The sequence below is a fragment of the Galeopterus variegatus genome, unplaced genomic scaffold (assembly GCF_000696425.1).
Source record: "Galeopterus variegatus unplaced genomic scaffold, G_variegatus-3.0.2 Scaffold1037, whole genome shotgun sequence".
Classification (NCBI taxonomy): domain Eukaryota; kingdom Metazoa; phylum Chordata; class Mammalia; order Dermoptera; family Cynocephalidae; genus Galeopterus; species Galeopterus variegatus.
This window is the reverse complement of record NW_007727148.1, coordinates 498,220-515,770: the sequence shown is the minus strand read 5'-3', so window position 1 is coordinate 515,770 and position 17,551 is coordinate 498,220.

Sequence of the window (17,551 nt, the reverse complement as noted above, 5' to 3'; positions counted from 1 at the left end):
CACCCCACCCCCGCCAGTCTCTGGTAACCACTGTTCTACTCTGAGAATTTGGCTGGTTCTAACTTGTCATCAGTGTCATCTGCTGGTCATCCTCCCTTCACATTGTCCAGTAAGCCATGAAACTGGCCTTTGCAATTTATTCATTTTATTTTTAAATCCCATACACACTTGCTTGCGGCTGGAACAAAATCCCAGGGAAGGTGGATTGCTGTGCCTGCCTCACTAACCTGTGAAAGCGGAGTGACTTTTTTTTTTTTTTCTCCTTTTTGAGACCGGCCGCACCGCGCTCAGCCAGTGAGCGCTGTGAGCGCACCGGTCATCCCTATATAGGATCCGAACCCGCGGCAGGAGCGCTGCTGCGCTCCCAGTGCTGCACTCTCCCGAGCGCGCCACGGGCTTGGCCCCAGAGTGGCTTTTTACTGTAGGTTCCATTATCATCTTCATGGTAGTTAAGGAAGCAGGCCTCTTGACAAACAAGGTCAATACCTTGCTCACAGCCATAAGGCTAGTTAGCAGCAAAGTCAGGATTTGAACCCAGGCAGATGGCTCCAGATCCTGTATTTAGGAGGTAATGTGATCAATGAAGGACCAGGCACACAATAGATGCCAATCACAGTTTGCTGAATGAATGAGTTGTACCTTACCAAGTGATTTCCTGCACATTTTCTCATTAGGGCCGCAGGACCCTGGGGCATAGGTATCATCATCCTATATGTTAGAATGTAAGTTTGGCTGCCCCAACAGAGACCTCAAAGTTGACTTTTCTGTCATGCAACAGTCCAAGAGTTAAGCACCTGGAGATAATATGGTGCTCCAGAGTGATGGGGCCCCAGGCCCCTCCTATCTCCTTGCTCAGCCATTCCTAGAGCATTACCCTTGTCTGCATGGTCCAAGATGGCTCTCTACCACCTCTGCGTTCCAAGTCGAGGATGAAAAAAGGGAGTCAGAAAAGACCTGATTCCATTTTTAATATTTGACTGCTGACAGCTTTTAAGCCACACCTCTCTCTCTTCCCTGTGTGCCCCACATGTGGCAAGCTGATAAGAAAGCCCAGATGCTCCCTAGTTTGGTGCAACAAGAAGTTCAAACCACATGTAGGAATGTAGGAACCCTCACCCCAGCCCCACCTCCAGGCACCATAAAAACTTTAAGCCAGTCCCCATTCTCTCCTCTGCCAGAAAGCGTCATTATTTGAGTGAACAAACTATTTCATATCCTTTGGATGTGTGTGTGACATCGTCAGTCTTGACACCTGAACCAAATTTTGAGTGGGGTTCCATTCTGTCCCTGCTGGTGGCCACAAAACTAAAGGGAAATGGGGCAGAGAATGTGCATATGTCATCTCTGCTTACTTCCCATTGACCATTATGTAGTCACCTGACCACACCTAGCTGCAAGGGAGGCTGGAAAATGTAGTCTCTAATGGGCAGCCATGTGCACAGCTAAAATTGTAGAGTTTGTTGCTAAAGGAAGAAGGGGAAAATGAATATTAGGAACCAGATCACCCTTTTATAGATGCAGAAACTGAGACTCAGAAAGGCTAAATAAATTGCCCAAGGTCACAGAGCCAGAACTCCATGCCTATGAGCCCTTGTGCCACTGCAAAGAGAAGTACCACTTATCTGCTGAATGTCATGCCCAGGAGATTCTGATCTCCTCGAGAGTGGGACACATGCCTTTCCTCTCTGGAAGGCACCTAGCAAGTGTCTGATAAGCATTGGTTATTATGGTGAAAGGACAGTAACTGCGATTCACAGTTGCTTCTGTAGTACTTCCTGGAGTCTAGCACCTACTCGGGACCAGGTCTCAAGTTTCTGGATGGGTAGGAGGGCTATGGGTGGGGGCTAGGAGCAAAAGGAAGAAAGGAAAATTGATCTGGCTCTTTATTCTGCATAGCCCTGTGCTGAGCTTCCGCCTCACCCAGCAGCTTGCACAGACTGATTACTATGCACTTACTGTGTTATAGTGTCATCATGTATTTCTATGTCTGTCCTTCCCCCTAGACTAGGACTGCCTTAAGGTTTCTGTAGCCCCAGCACCTGGACCAGCGCTTGGCAGATGACAGGCATCCTCTAAATGACTGTTGACTACGTAAGTTAATGAACTGAGGAAGTGGGAGTAGAAGGAAGGATAGGGACAGGATTAGGGATTAGAAAGGCGCCATAGCCTCTGTACTAGTCAGTTTTGTTGCAATAATGCTCCATGATAAGGAGCAGACATCCCCAAACACTGGCCTCCACCAATCAGCATTCCTATATTTTCCCCACTCACGAGTCTGTGAGTCGGCTGGCTGTGCGGGGAGTCAGCTATACTTGGCTCCAGGGTTACGTTCAGGTGTGCTCAACCTGTTCCTTCATTTTCTTGGGCAAGCAGGTAGGTATTTGGGATGTGTCTTTCTCATGGTGAACAGCAGGAGTGGAAATATATGGTGCCCCTTCACGCTTTGGCTTGGAACTGGGACGCTGTCATTACTGCTCACATACCATCGGCCCAAACTGGTCATATGGCCAAGCCAATGTTACTGGGGTGGGGAAATAGATTCTGACTTCTCTCTTGTCCTGAGGTCACAAGGTAAGTGAGAGCTAAGAGCTGAGGAACAATCTGCCACAGTGTCCTTTAAAACAAAGCCCAGAATCTCCCTTATTTCTCCAACAGGAGTCTCTAGAAGAGTGGCTGCTGGTCCCAGAATGTCCCTTGTGGGCTTGAGATCATTTTCCTCTGGGGGTTTATGGCAGAAAGTGACAATTGTCCCTGTTATCCATTACTCATTTCTTCTTGTTAGTAATAGAACATTGCAGGTTTAGTTGGGCACATGGTATCCACCAGAGGCCACATTTCCCAACCTCCTTTGCAGCTAGCTGTGGTCATGTGGCTGAGTTGTGGCCAATGGGATGATGCAGAAATGCTACAGGCACTTTCTGATGACAGCTGTATGAGAAAGCTGTGCCCTCCCCTCCTCTAGCCCCTGAGGACCTTCTTGCTTTGAGCTGGGATGTGGGCTCACCTGGACGGTGGGGTGGCCTTGGCCATGAAGATGAGAACAACACTCCAGGGGATGACAGAGCAACACAAAGGAAGGAATGTGGGTGTCCACAAGAGCTGTGGAGTGTGCCTTGGTTGTCTGCCTAGCCCTGGTCTGTAATGCGAGAGAAAAATAAAATTCTCTCCTGTGCTGTACTTTCATTTGTTCCAGCATCTTTTTTTTTTTTTTCCTTTTTGTCTTTTTTTACTGACCCGTAACGGGATCGCAACCCTCGGTGTCACGCCCGTACTGGGGACCGGCAACGGGATCGCAACCCTTGGTGTTGGGCCCGCACCGCACTCAGCCAGTGAGCGGGAACTGGTCTCCACGTGGGATCCGAACCCTCGACGGGAGCGCCGCCACACTCCCAAGCGGCACACTCTCCAGTGCGCCACCAGGCCAGCCCATTGTTCCAGCATCTTAACCTGTGCCTTAACCCACATACAGACAGTCACTTACCATCCCTTTGCCATCCCCACTCTAGCCCCTGAGGACCTCTAGTTTACCTCTTGTCCCCCATTCACCAAAGCGTGGACCCAAATTCCTTTTCTTGATTTTCCTTAGCAAAATTGAGGCAGGATGGATTTTTTTTTTTTATTTCTTTCAGGATGGATTTTAAAAATCCACAAACTTGGGCCGGACCATGGCTCACTCAGGATAGTGTAGTACTGATAACACCAAGGCCACGGGTTCGGATCCTATATAGGGATGGCCGGTTCGCTCACTTGGGAGAGTGTGGTGCTGACAACACCAAGTCAAGGGTTAAGATCCCCTTACCGGTCATCTTTAAAAAAAAAAAAAAAAATCCGCAAAGTACAAAGAGTAGTCAAAGGAGAAGAAAGATTCAAGAAGGGCTGGCTGGTTAGCTCAGTGTGTTAGAGCATGGTGTTAGAACACCAAGGTCAAGGGTTCGGATCCCCATACTGGCCAGCTGCCAAAAAAAAAGATCCAAGAAATGAAGCATAAACCAATCAAGGGTATATCACAGAGATATGAAGGAACTTCAAAAAGTTCATGGAATGAGTTGTATTATTTTTTAATTCTATTTTTCCACACATTTTTTGAAATAACCTCATACCTCACCAGTCTGGTTGGGATTTTTGCCCAGGAAGCTGGAAATTTAGAGAATGTAAAATGTTAAACAATAATTGCAGAAAGTGATAACATTTAAAATGTTACGACACTTACATACTGATAGTACGTGCACCCCTGCACTGACATAGAAACGAAGGGATCTGGCTTTTCCATAGGAAGCTTTCAGAGAGCCTTTTAATACCACCCTCTTCATGATTCATAGATGGAAAATCAAAGTTGGGTAGAGGGTGTGTTTTAGGCCCTTGCCTGAGGCAGCCAAAATGCTAGTCAGAGCTCTGTGTCCTACCGTAGGTGACTCACTTCGTGGACTCTACCTTTTCACCCTCACCTTTTCGAATTTCCACTGGAACAACTTCCTGGCCACTTTATGGGATATCTCACTCTCCAACATTCAGGCTGCTTCTCTCCAACCAGCATTATCTTATTTCCTGCCCTCTCTGACCTGCGCTCCTGGACATGCTGTTCTTTCTTGGCCAAGACCAGCAAAGTTCCCTCTTAGCTCTCTGGAACCTTTCTTTTTAATTCTGGGTTCAGTTCAGAGTGACTTGTGTCATCCCTAGGCCATTGCCAGGAATCTGGTGATGAGTCTAAAAAATAACCTATGACCCCATATTTCCCAGAGTCCTGTGAAAATTTGACATTTTTATATCCCAGAGTCTCCCAATTCTTTAATTATATAATATCGTTTGCTTCCAAAGGAAGGAAGGGAGGAAGGAAATATTAAGTGAGCATCTACTATGGACCAGGCATTTTCCCATTTGCTTTTGCATCCAGCTGCAAAAATAATATGGTAACCGATGAGACAGCAGAGGCCCAGAGAGGAGAAGGCCCTTCTCATCATCACATATCCAGTAAGTGGTGGGTCTGGGATTTGAACCCAGGTCTCTCACACTCCAAAGCCTGGGATCTTTCCTTCAGACAGTCTCCAAACAAGAACACATACAGGTGCTTAAGGGTGTTGAGGAGGAGGAGAGTTTGGTCAGAGACACAAGGAAATAAAGGGATTAAACAGGAGTGGGCTCAGATAACTGAGGAAGGAGACGATGGGGAAGGAAGGAGGTAGATGACTAGCTGGTGGAGGAGGGAGGGGAGAGGCGGGGAGGGGAGGGTCACAGCGTTCTGCTTTGACAAGGGGTTTGGGATTCCAAGCATGGAGCTTTTTCCACACTGTGCCTTGCTGGAAACACCTCGCATCCCCACATGCGATGAGCTCACCCTTCTGTTGGCACCGACTGCCTCTCCTCTTGGCCCTGGCTGGGACACACCAACATTTCTACAGAAAGAATAAAGCAATAACAGGAATCTCATTTTTCTCCTTAAAATAATACCTCTGTGTTCTGCCAGCAACCAGGGAGCGGCTCCTGCCAGCACTCCTGTGGGAAGCCTGTTCCCAGTCCGGTAGGATTAGTCTGACGCTGGCTTCTCAGGAGCCCCCAGCAGCCAAGGCAACCCTCAGGTGACCTTGAGCTCCTGGCTACAGAGGGCCTGATGTCTTTCTCAGCCCTTGGAGGGTTGCTCACCTCCATGTCCCCATCCCAGGCTGTCCAGGGCAAAGGGATGCTATTCTCACCAGCCCCAGGCTCCCCTAGCTGGTGGCTCTCTCGGCATCTCTCTAGGACCTAAGCAATTTACTACAAGGAAAGGATCATTGGGAAAAAAACATTTTGAACAGGAAGAATTTAATTTTTTTGCAACAGGATTTTCTCCTCTTTAAGAAAAGAAAAGAAAAAAAAAAAACAGTCCTCATTTACCTGAAGGTCTGAACGCCTGGAAATTTCTTCCCTCTGTGCACATTACCCACTTCCTGGCTGCAGGGATGGAAGGATTCAGAGAATTCAAAGGATATTAAACAGATTCATAATGGACCCAGCAGTATAAACATGTCTCAAGTGCAGACAGAAATGCCACAAGCTCCTATTTGGTTTAACGTAAAACATACACCAGTTGTGTCTGTGTTCCCATTCTACAAATAAACAAGGTTGGGAGATGGACTCAGAAATCATCCCTGAGGAGCCAGGTGCCTCTGTTCATTGCAATTTTGAGGCTTCTCCTGCCCACAAACAACTCGGAAAAGAACGCTTAATGTAGCCTTGCAGGCCCGTGCCAAAAGGCAGAGCAAATGGGACGCACCCAGCCAAATGGTCTGCAGCCTTTACCATGCTTCCTACTAATGTCCCAATGGGCTGGGGGCTCAGGGGCCCCTCAGAGGGTGTTAGCAATGGAATGGGTCCAAGCAGCAGGATGTACACGATGGCACATCGGGAGGTCCGGGTTCAAGTCCTGTTTCGGCCCCCACTGCCAGCAGGCTGAGCAATCCCAGGCCACTGACTCCACCCCTCTGCCCCCAGGTGGGTTTCCTCATCTGCAAAATGGGATAACAATCCCAGCACCGTGTGATCGCAGGTGCTCCATGAGAGAAGGTGGGTCCATGTCTTGGGTTAAGATGTAACTGAGCTCAGGAATGGCCATTTCCCATTTTAATTCAAGATCAGTGTTTCCTAGCACTGATTCCTTCAAATGCAGAGCTGGAGGGACTGTGTCACTGTCAGAAAGTCTAAACATGTTGATGCAGGATCATCGACTCAAAGGCCAGGATGACTAATTTGGGCCCCATAACTAGTCAGTTGGGTGTGGGGAGCGTCAGCCAAACCTGTCAGCTGGCTGGATTGATTGGAGGGTTCAGTCAGAACGGCTGATTGGTCGCTCCAGGAGGGGCACCCCCAACATCTGGACAGGGGAGGAAGACAGATTACAGGACGGGAGGGTGGACTTTGGAGCCAGCCTGCCTGGGTCTTGCTGTGTGACAAGGGGCAAATTCCCTCACCCTCCTGTGTCCTAGGATCCTTGTCTGCCAAATAGGGAATCATAGAAGGCCCCTCACAGGGGAGTTTGGGGATGAAATGGTGTAATGGTGTGAAACGCTTTGGACAGCGTGGGGCCCCCAGCATGTGCTCTGCAAGTGTTAGCTACTATTTGTGTCAGGGGAACTCTGGGCATTGACAAAGAAATGTTTCAAGAGAATAAAAGAAATTCTCAGATGAGGAAATGGGTCATGATCTGCTGGAAGTCACACAAGTTCAACGAGCACTTGGCTGACATTTTCCAGGCACTGTGATCATAGCAGTAATCACACGGTTAACATTTATAGATCTCTTTCTCCATCCACACACAGTGCTAAACATATCTCATGCTTTGGATAATTAAATCCTTACCACCACTCTGGGAAGAAAACACCATTGTCTCCATTTTACAGATGAGGACATTGAGGCTCAGAGAGGGAAAGGACGTTGCCTGAGCTCAGACAGCTGGTAGCTGGTTGTTCTTCCCCAGAATGCTCAGCCGGGCTCAGGTGGCTGGTTCCTGATTCGTGGCCCAGGCTCCAGTCCGCTCCTCTGTGGCCTCTTCCTCTGTAGTCCAGGCTCACGAGGACCTGCCTGTGCAGTCTCACCCAGTGTGGAGGAATGGGACAGGATGGCTTTAAGCCCAGCCTTGGACCTGGATCTCTTGTCTGGGTGGGCGTCACGGTGTCTCTCCAAATCCCCTTGTCCAGTGCTACATTTTCCGTTGTGCTTGGAGCATCTGTCCCCGTCCCCACCTCCCCAGTTTCTGGCCATGCTTTTGTCTCAGGCTCTAAGGATTCTGTTTTCAGATAATAAATACGTTCCTGAGTCTTCCAGAAACACAGGAAGAGAGACACTGAGCAGCTCTGAGGCCTGAAGAGGCCTTGGACCTTACCCAAGAGTTCCTGGTGTCCTGGTTCATCTGTCCCCAAAGACACCTACTCTCCCACTTCTTGGACTTGCTGGTGTGTAAATTATCCCCAAATTCTTCTCAAGGAAAATAGGAAAGAGAGAAGTGGCAAATCAGAGAAAGAGAGAGGAGAAAAGAAATAACAAAACCTTGGAGGAGAAAATAATCTCTCCACTCACTATCGCTTTATAGTTTAGAGCAGAACCTACTGCCTTAGACCAGGCCAGAGGGGTCCCTGATCTAATCCTCAGCTTTCTAGGCCCTGCTCCTGCTTGCTCTAGCCATGCCCCTCTCCAGGGGGTGAGGAGTCCACGGGGCCGAGGGGAACTGCCGGTCTGGAGCCAGCATCCCCCTCCACACCCTGCTGGGCATACCTGGAACCCTGGCATTTCCTGCCCCAATGGCCCTGAGCCCTATTCCAGGATCTGCGCAGGCTTCTTCCCGAATCCATCTTCCCTAGATGCCCCCAGTGTGTGTGCCTCGGGCCCGCAGCTGTTTGTCGTGTGCATGTGGTATCTTTCTCCTCTGTGGGTGCCCAGGCCCAGTGGTCGGCCAGGTGGAAGGGGACGTGCTGACGGGCATATTATAGGACAGACTCACCCCACAGAGGTGGCTCTAAACCGGGGGCCATTGAGAAGAGCGCCTACTTAGATGGAAGAAAAACGAGGACCTCGTTCTCTTCAGATTGGCGGTTCTCCTGTTTCAAAAGCATAACCTCATCAGCCCCCCCAAACTCCCCTCTCCCAACAAACTGAAGAGTTTTCCATTGTAAAGGAGGGAAGAAATGCGGCTCTAATCCCCTTTGTTCCATGATTTCATCTCCTTCTCTTTCTTCCCGGGGGACTCCAGGCAAACAGTTGGAAGAGGGAAGCTGGGGCAGGGAGGGAAGCCAACGCTCTCCTTCCATGGTCTGGGGGTCATCTGGGGCTTTGGGCAGGATGGGGGGAGCTGGAAGGGATAATCCATCCCCTCCCCAGCAGCCAGCAGAGCTGGAAACCTGGGAGACTTCCATGAGGCCACCCTCCTCTTCCCTCCTCGCTGGCCCACTTGATTCTGTCCCCAATAATCTATCACAAATACTCTCATTGCCCAAGGGCAGGGCTCATCATTTCACACTGGATTGTGCAATAGCTGCCTGAGCAGCCTCCCAGACTCCAGTGCCGTCCGCCTTGGGCCCATCCTCCACCCAGCTGCTCGAGTGATCCACAAGCCCCCCCAGGGCTTCACAGCACCCACAGGACAAAGCCACACAACAGTGTGGTGCCCAGGGCCCTCCTTGTCCTTTCCCTGCCTTCTGTCCAGCTCAGGTGTCACAATTTCCTCTTGGTACTTTGCTATTCAGTAAGCTGGACTCCTTAGGGCTGTCCTGGTCTCTGCAGTGTAGCTCCTGTTGCTTTTCCTCCTCCAGGAAGCCTTCACACACGCAAACACACACACACACACACGCACTCATGCACGCACACACACACTCATGCACACACGCACTCATGCACACACACACGCACTCATGCACGCACACACACGCACTCATGCACACACACGCACTCATGCAAACACACACGCACTCATGCACACACACACGCACTCATGCACACACACATGCACTCATGCACACACACACTCATGCACACACACGCACTCATGCACACACACACGCACTCATGCACACACACGCACTCATGCACACACACGCATGCATGCACGCACACACATGCACTCATGCACACACGCACTCATGCACACACACGCACTCATGCACACACACACGCACTCGTGCACACACATGCACTCGTGCACACACATGCACTCGTGCACACACACACGGACGAATGCACACATGCATGCATGCACGCACACACGCAGTCATGCACACACACGCAGTCATGCACACACATGCACTCATGCATGCACACACACGCACTCATGCACACATGCGCACACACCCACGCAGTGGCTGGACCACCACTTCTGCTTGGGGCCCCTATTGTCTATAGTCCTCTGTGCTCACCTCTATCATGTATATTTACCACTTCCCCTTCAATCATCCACTTATCTCTTACCCAGTAAGCTTCTTGAGGGAGGGATCCTTCACCCATTTTTACATTTTTGCCTCCCCAGGCCCCAGCAAAGCTCTTGGCCCATCAGCCCTGCCCCCGTTCCCACGTGCTTTCAGGAAGCCCGGCAAGCTGTCGGCTCCCACATCCTCCTTCTGGCATGGACCATCTGCCGGTCTCTCCTACTGCTTGGCAGGACCCCCTGCAGAGCCCTTCTTTTCCTCCATTTAAAGATGGCTGATGAACACACACACCTGCTTTTGCTCCCTCCCCATCCCATTAAAACAACATAATTTTTTAAAAAGGCATAAACCCACAAGAATAAGGAGAACAAGAAAGGAGACAACAGGCGACAGAAGTTTGGAAGCTGGAGAGGAGATGGCTGAACAGAACGGAGAGAGCTCAGCCCTGCCTCAGCCATGCAGCAAGGTGAGAGCCAATCTGATCTTCCCTGCCTGAACCCCTAGTCTTGGGTGGTGCTGGGAACCTCTGTGTATTAGTCAGTTTTCTGTTGCTTATGACAGAATAGCTGAAACCGGGTAATGTAGAAAGAAATGAAATTTATTTCTTACAGTTTTGGAGACTGGGAAGTCTAAGGTCAAGGGGGCACGTGCGGTGAGGGCCTGGTTCCTGGGGAGGACCCTCTGCAGAGTCCTGAGGCGGTGCAGCAAACCACACGGTGAGAGGGTTGAGCATGTGTTAACGCGCTCACTTGCTGTCTTCATAAAGTGCCCCTTTCGTGATAACCCACTCATCCATTTACCCATTAACCCATTAATCCGTGAATGAATTAATCCATTCATGAGAGCATGGCCCCCATAATCCAATCACTTCCTAAGGACACCACCTCTCAACACTACCACGCTGGGAATCAAGCTTCCGCATGAGCTTTGGAGGGATAAACATTCAGCACATAGCACTCGAGCCTCTGGGGAGAGGCATGAAGTCTCATCTAAGGCAGGTTAGTTGGAAATCTGAGAAACAGAGTTCCAGATTCCTTCTGTACTCTGAGCAGCTGGTGGCACAGGACTTCTCAGGGCCTTTAATAAGCTGAGCAGTGTATGTTGAGACTCTCCAGGAAAGGAATTCGCTAGGCAGCATTTTATTTTATTTTGTTTATTTTATTTTTTTAAAGCTGACCGCTAAGGGGATCTCAACCCTTGACTTGGTGTTGTCAGCACCACACTCTCCCAAGTGAGCTAACCGGCCATCCCTATATAGGATCCGAATCCATGGCCTTGGTGTTATCAGCACCGCACTCTCCTGAGTGAGCCATGGGCCGGCCCTTAGGCAGCATTTTAACAATATATCCTTGAAATACTTTTTTCCCCACCACTTAACATCTTAAGGAACACAGTTTAGGCGATGCTGTTAACACTTGGTAGTGGCTGGGAGGAGGGGTGGGGGCACGTAGCAGAGGGTAGGTCCAAGTCACCATCTGAGCAGCCTCCTCACTTAGGCCATCTAAGTCCAATAATTCATTTGTTCAACTAATGTTTACTAAATACCCACTATAAGCCAGGCTGGTGTGCCGTGGAAACAGAGATGAATGAGACACTGTTCCTACGCTCAGGAAGCTGACCTCCTGGTGGGGGAGTAATTGACTGTCTTCATGTGGCTCCACTCAGGTGCCAGAAGGATCTAGCCCTGTCCCCTCCTCTCTGAGAGCCACTGTCCTCTAGAGTATTCAGGAAAAGCCATGCTATCTTCTGGGCTCCTGGGTCAGTTAGTCCTCCATGCATTTTCCCTCTCAGCCTCCCCTGGCTCCAGTTCTGCCTGGGGCCTTCCCCAACCTGCTGTCCATCATCCCAGGGCCCTGCTGTCATGGGCCTGGTGTGTGTTTTACGGATCTGCCCGCCAGGTTTGAGGTAATACAGGGTTTCTAGCCAGGAGCCACTTAAAATTGAACATTATCCATTGCTAGACAGGAGTCAGCAAGCGTTTTCTGTAAAGGGCTAAGCAGTAAATATGTTAGCCTATGTGGGTTAACAGCAAAATCAAGGATAGAACGTATAGACATATAAAAATGGAGAAAACACATTTCCACAGTTTTTATTAACAAAATTCAAAACATAATAATAATAATTGAGAATTTTTGGTAATATAGTCTACTAATGAGAAGAATGGAATTATTTTGGGGGTACAGTAGCCCCTCCTTATCCTCAGGGGATATGTTCCAAGACCAGAGGATGCCTGAAACCATGGATAGTACCAAACCCTACATGTAATTGTTTTTCTTACACATGCATACCTACGATAAAGTTTAACATAAAAGGCACAGAAAGAGATTAACAACAGCAACTACTAGTGTTCCAGTAATAAAATAGAACAATTATAACAATATGTTGTAATAAAAGATATGTAAATGTGGTCTCTCTCTCTCAAAATATCTTATTGTACTGCACTCACCTATTTTCTTTTCTTTTTTCTTTTTTTTTTTGTCTTTTGTCTTTTTTCGTGTCCGGCAACGGATCGCAACCCTCAGTGTTGCCCCCATACCGGACCGGGGACTGGCAACGGGATTGCAACCCTCGGCGTTGCTCCCGCGCCTCGCTCAGCCAGTGAGCGGGAACCGGTCTGTATGTGGGATCCGAACCCTCGGGCAGGAGCGCCGCCACGCTTCCCAAGCGGCGCACTTATCCAGTGCACCACCGGGCCGGCCCCATTCTTTTCTTTTTTTTAAAGTTATTTTATTTATTGAATCAAAATCAATTAAACATATTTTGGGGGTTAAATATTGAGATGTGCTGATCAAATCAATATTACTAGCATATATATTGTTACAAATCGTAATTATTCTTTATGCCCCTTGTCCAACCTCTCCCCTTCCCCCATTCCCTCCCCCTCCCATCTCTAATTGCCCTAGATTTCTTCTCTCCTGAAAGAATAATAGTTACTCTGTTAACTTGTTGCCTAGATGATCTGTCCAATGCTGAGAGATGTGATCAGGTCCCCCAGTATTATCATAGAGCAGATGCTTCTTCTGTCACTCCGGAGTGGGCTTCTGTCTCTCTGGAGAGAGACATCCTCCTCTTTTCTTTTTCTCTGCTGGTGACTCTCCTTGTGTGAATGCACTCCAGTGGCTGGCGGACCATCTGCGTGCACTCACCTATTTTCTGGGATGAACCGCAGGTAAATTAAACCGCGGAAACTGAAGCCACAGATAAGGGGAGGACTGTGAATAACATTTTGCTTAACTGGGGTTCAAAGTTGGTGTTCTCCACCATCATACTGATTGCAAGTACTCATCTGTACAAACAATTCTTAGCTCACACGCCTTACAAAAACAGGTGGTGGGTGGGATTTGGCCGGAGGACCACAGTTTGCCAATCCCTGACCTAGGCCATTCCCCAGCCATCCCTGCCTCCCTGGTGAGCTCTCTAGGGTAGGCCATGGCCTGTCCCCATGTTGACCCTCCAGACCTTTCCTCCCATCTTCTCTTACCCACCACTCCTCAGGCCTCCACGTAGACTCTAGGAGTACTGTTTATTTATGATGCAGAGCTTTTAAATCTTGTTAAGCTCAATTTTTCTTATCTAGGCCAGGGGTCAGCAAGTGAAGTTCATGACCTAAGTCCAGCCTTCTGTCTGTGTATGGTCTGTGAGTGTAGAATGTTTTTGTTTTTTGTTTTTAACAGCTTTACTGAGATATAATTCACAGACTGTATACTTCACCCATTTAAAGTATACGATTCAATGGTTTGTCATATATTCACAGGTATGTGCAACCATTATCACAGTCAATTTTAGAACGTTTTCATCACCTCAGAAAGAAACCCTATATCCATTAGCAGTCACCTTCCAGTCCTTCATCCCCCCAGTCCTAAGCAACGACTAATCTATTTTCTGTCTCAATTAAGAATGTGTTTTACATTTTAAGTGGTTAAAAGAACAATACTTTGTGACATGTGAAAATTATATGGAACGCAAATTTCAATGTCCATGATAAAGTTTTATTGACACACAGACACACCCATTCTTTTACAAATTATTTACATATTATTTATTATTTATGTGCTACAGGGGCAGATGTGAGTACTTGCCCCAGAGACTCTATGGCCCACAAGCCTAAAATGTGTACTATCGGGCCCTTTACAGAAAAAGTTTTCTGACCTCTAATCAGGCTGTGTCCTGGGTGGGGTTAGGGAAAAGGAGTGTTTCTTTCCAGCCAAATAGGCCCATTAGAAGAACCTTTGTCACCTGGGGAGGAGTCGAGCCGCTCTCCTGGTTCTCTGTGGTTCTTCAGCTTCAGTGTGGGGAGCCTGGTCCTAATGCCAGCTCCTGGGCCTCATTCCCAGAGAGACTGGTTTCCATGGGTCTGGGACGGTGACCAGGAATCTGCCTTTTAATCAGCACCTGATGATTTGGAGGCAGGAGGTCCCCAGAGCACACTGAGAAGTGCTGCCCTCTGCCAGAGGTCTCAGACTCGGCTTCCTGTTCCAGAAGCAGGGGGACACGTGTCTGCTGTAGAGTGGGAGCCCAGAGGAGGGCTACCGAGTGGTTCTGGGGGAGTCCCCTGGGAGCACTACCACGGAGCAGGGTCTCCTGAAGTGACCTGTCTGGTCTCTGGATTGAGTGAGGAAGAGGTCAGGGACCAGAGATGTGCGGAGTCCCTCAGCCCGTGCCCAGGCAGGTGAAGGCAGTGGCAGAAGGTTCTGATTAGATGGACACTGAGCAGCCCTGTGGCAGAATGACGCCCTCCCCAGTGCTCCCAGGAGAGAGGGGACTAGTGCTCTGAGGGCCAGACCGAGCCGCGCTGGCTCTTCAGGGGAATTTTCCTCCCCCTCTTCCTTTGCATTATGAAAAATGTCAAATGTACAGAAAAGCAGAAAGACTGGTACAACATGTGCCCATATACCCACAACTTAGATCCAACAACAGTCAGCATTTTGCTATTTCCTCTCTCTTTAAATCTCTCTTTTTAAAATCATACATTAAAGTTGGTTCTTTTTTCTTTTGGTGTACAGTTCTGGGAATTTTAACACATGTATCGATTCGTGTAACCACACCACAATCAGGATACAGAACAGTTGCATCACCCCCAAACAACTCCCTGGTGCTACCCGTGTATAGACCCATCCTCCCCCCAGTGGTAACCTTGGCTACCGCCGATCTGTTCTCCATCCCCATAATTTCCTCTTTTTGAGAATGTCTTGTGAATGGAACCATTTAACATGGAACCATACAACATATAACCTTTTAAGACTAGCTCCTTGTACTCAGCATAACACCCTTGAGCTTTATCCAAGTGATTGTTGGTATCAATTGCTTGTTCCTTTTTGTTGCTGAGTAGTACCTGTTGCAGGGATGTACCACAGTTTGTTTATTCATTCATCTCCTGAAGAGCATTTGGGTTGTTTCCAGTCTTTGGAAACTATGAATAGAGCTGCTATAAACATTTGTGGATGAGTTTTCGTGTGAAGGTTAAGTTTTCACTACTCTAGAAACCCAGAAGGGCAATTACCAAATCATATGATAAGTGCATGTTTAACTTTATAAAAATTGCCAAATTATTTCAACCATTTCAAGGAAGTACAAACACCAAACACCATGACATGTCACACTTAAAAATAAGAATTTCTCCTCCCAAATCACAATGCCATTACCATAAACTAACAAGTGACTCTAATACCTATGTTTTTCTCAAAAAAACTTAGAATTCTGATTTAGCAAAGTTTCAGGGTTACAGGATCAGCATGAAAAAAATCCTTTGTGTTTCTATACTCCAGCAATGAACAATCATAAGTTTAAGCCAGGAGGTTAAAAAGTTGTACACTGAAAACTACAAAACATTGCTGAAAGAAATTAAAGACCTGATTAAATGTAAGGACATCTCATGTTTGTAGATTAGAAGACTTAATATTGTTAAGATGGCAATACTCCCCAAAATGATTTACAGATTTTTGATAGTTAATTGTAGGAAACAACTTGACTGAATTAAGGAATACCCCACAGCTGATAAAGCATTATCTTTGGTTGTGTCTGTGAGGGTGTTTCCAGAAGAGATTGGCATTTGAAACTGGGTAGAGTAAGGAAGATCTGCCCTTGGCCAGTGTTGGTGGGCACCACCCGACCAGCAGAGGGCCTGGAAGGTAATTCTCTTTCTCTCTTCTGGAGCTGGGACACCCTTCTTCTCCTGCCTTTGGACATCAGAACTCCAGGTTCTCTGGCCTTTGGACTCTGGGACTTGTGGCAGTGGCTCCCCGGTTCTCAGGCTTTCAGTGTTAGACTGAGAGTTACACCATCGACTTCCCTGGTTCTGAGGCCTTCAGAGTTGGACTGAGCCACACTACTGGCTTCCCTGATTCTGCAGTTCGCAGATGACCTATCATGGGACTTCTCAGCCTCCATAATTGTGTGAGCCACGTCCCCTAATCAATTCCCTTTCATATGTCCATATATGTCTGTCTCTCTGGAGAACCCTGACTAATGCAAGAGTCAATGTAGTCTCTATGAAAATTCCAGTGGACCTTTTTGTAGAAACGGAAAACCCAGTCCTCTAATTCATATGGAATTGCCATGGACCCTGAATAGTCAAAACAATATTGTAAAAGAAAAAGTTGGAAGACTCACACTTCCCAATTTCAAGACTTACTACAAAGCTACAGTAACAAAACAACGCAGTACTGGCAGAAGGACAGACATATACACAAATGGAATAGAACCGAGAGTCCAGAAATATACTCATATGTATAAGGCCAATTGATTTCCAACAAGATTACCAAGACCATTCAATGAGGAAAGAAATCAATTAGGCTTTCATTTCTTTCAGCAATGTTTTGTAGTTTTCAGTGTGCAAGTTTTTCACCTCCTGGGTTAAATTTATGATTGTTCGTTGCTGGAACCTAGAAATTCAAATGACTTTTGCATGCTGATCTTGTACCCCGAAACTTTGCTAAGTTAGAATTCAGGGGCGGGAGGTGCGGTTTGAGAAAAAAAACCGATGCTGGGTAACTGATAACCACATGTAAAAGAACGAATTTGGACCCTTATCACACTCCATATGCAAAAATTAATTCAAAATGGACCAACAAGCTAAATATGAGAGCTAAAACATAGAAGAAAACATAGCAGTAAATTTTTATGACATTGGATTTGGCCATGGATTCTTAAATTTGAAACCAAAAGCACAGGCAACAAAAAAAATTTAGATAAATTGGAAATCATAAAAATTAAAAACATTTGTACATCAAAGAACATTATCAAAAAAGTGAAATGACAACCTACAGAATGGGAGAAAATGTTCGCAAATCATGTATCTGAAAAGAGTTTAATATCTAGAATACTTTTATAATTCAGCAAGAAAAAGACAACCCAATTAAAAAATGGGCAATGAACTTGAATAGATATTTCTCCAAAGAAGATATACAAATGGGCAAGAAATGAGGAGATGTTTGACATCGTTGGTTGTTAAAGAAATACAAATGAAACCACAGTGAGACACCCCTTCACACCCACTAGGATGCCTATACTAAAAAAATGGAAGATGCTCCGTGTTGACAAGCACAGGGGAAAATAAAAACATTCACTCTGGTAGGAATGTAAAATGGGCCAGCTGCTTTGCAAAACAGCTTGGTGGTTCCTCAAAAAGTTCAACATAGGATTACCATAGGACCCAACAATTCCACTTC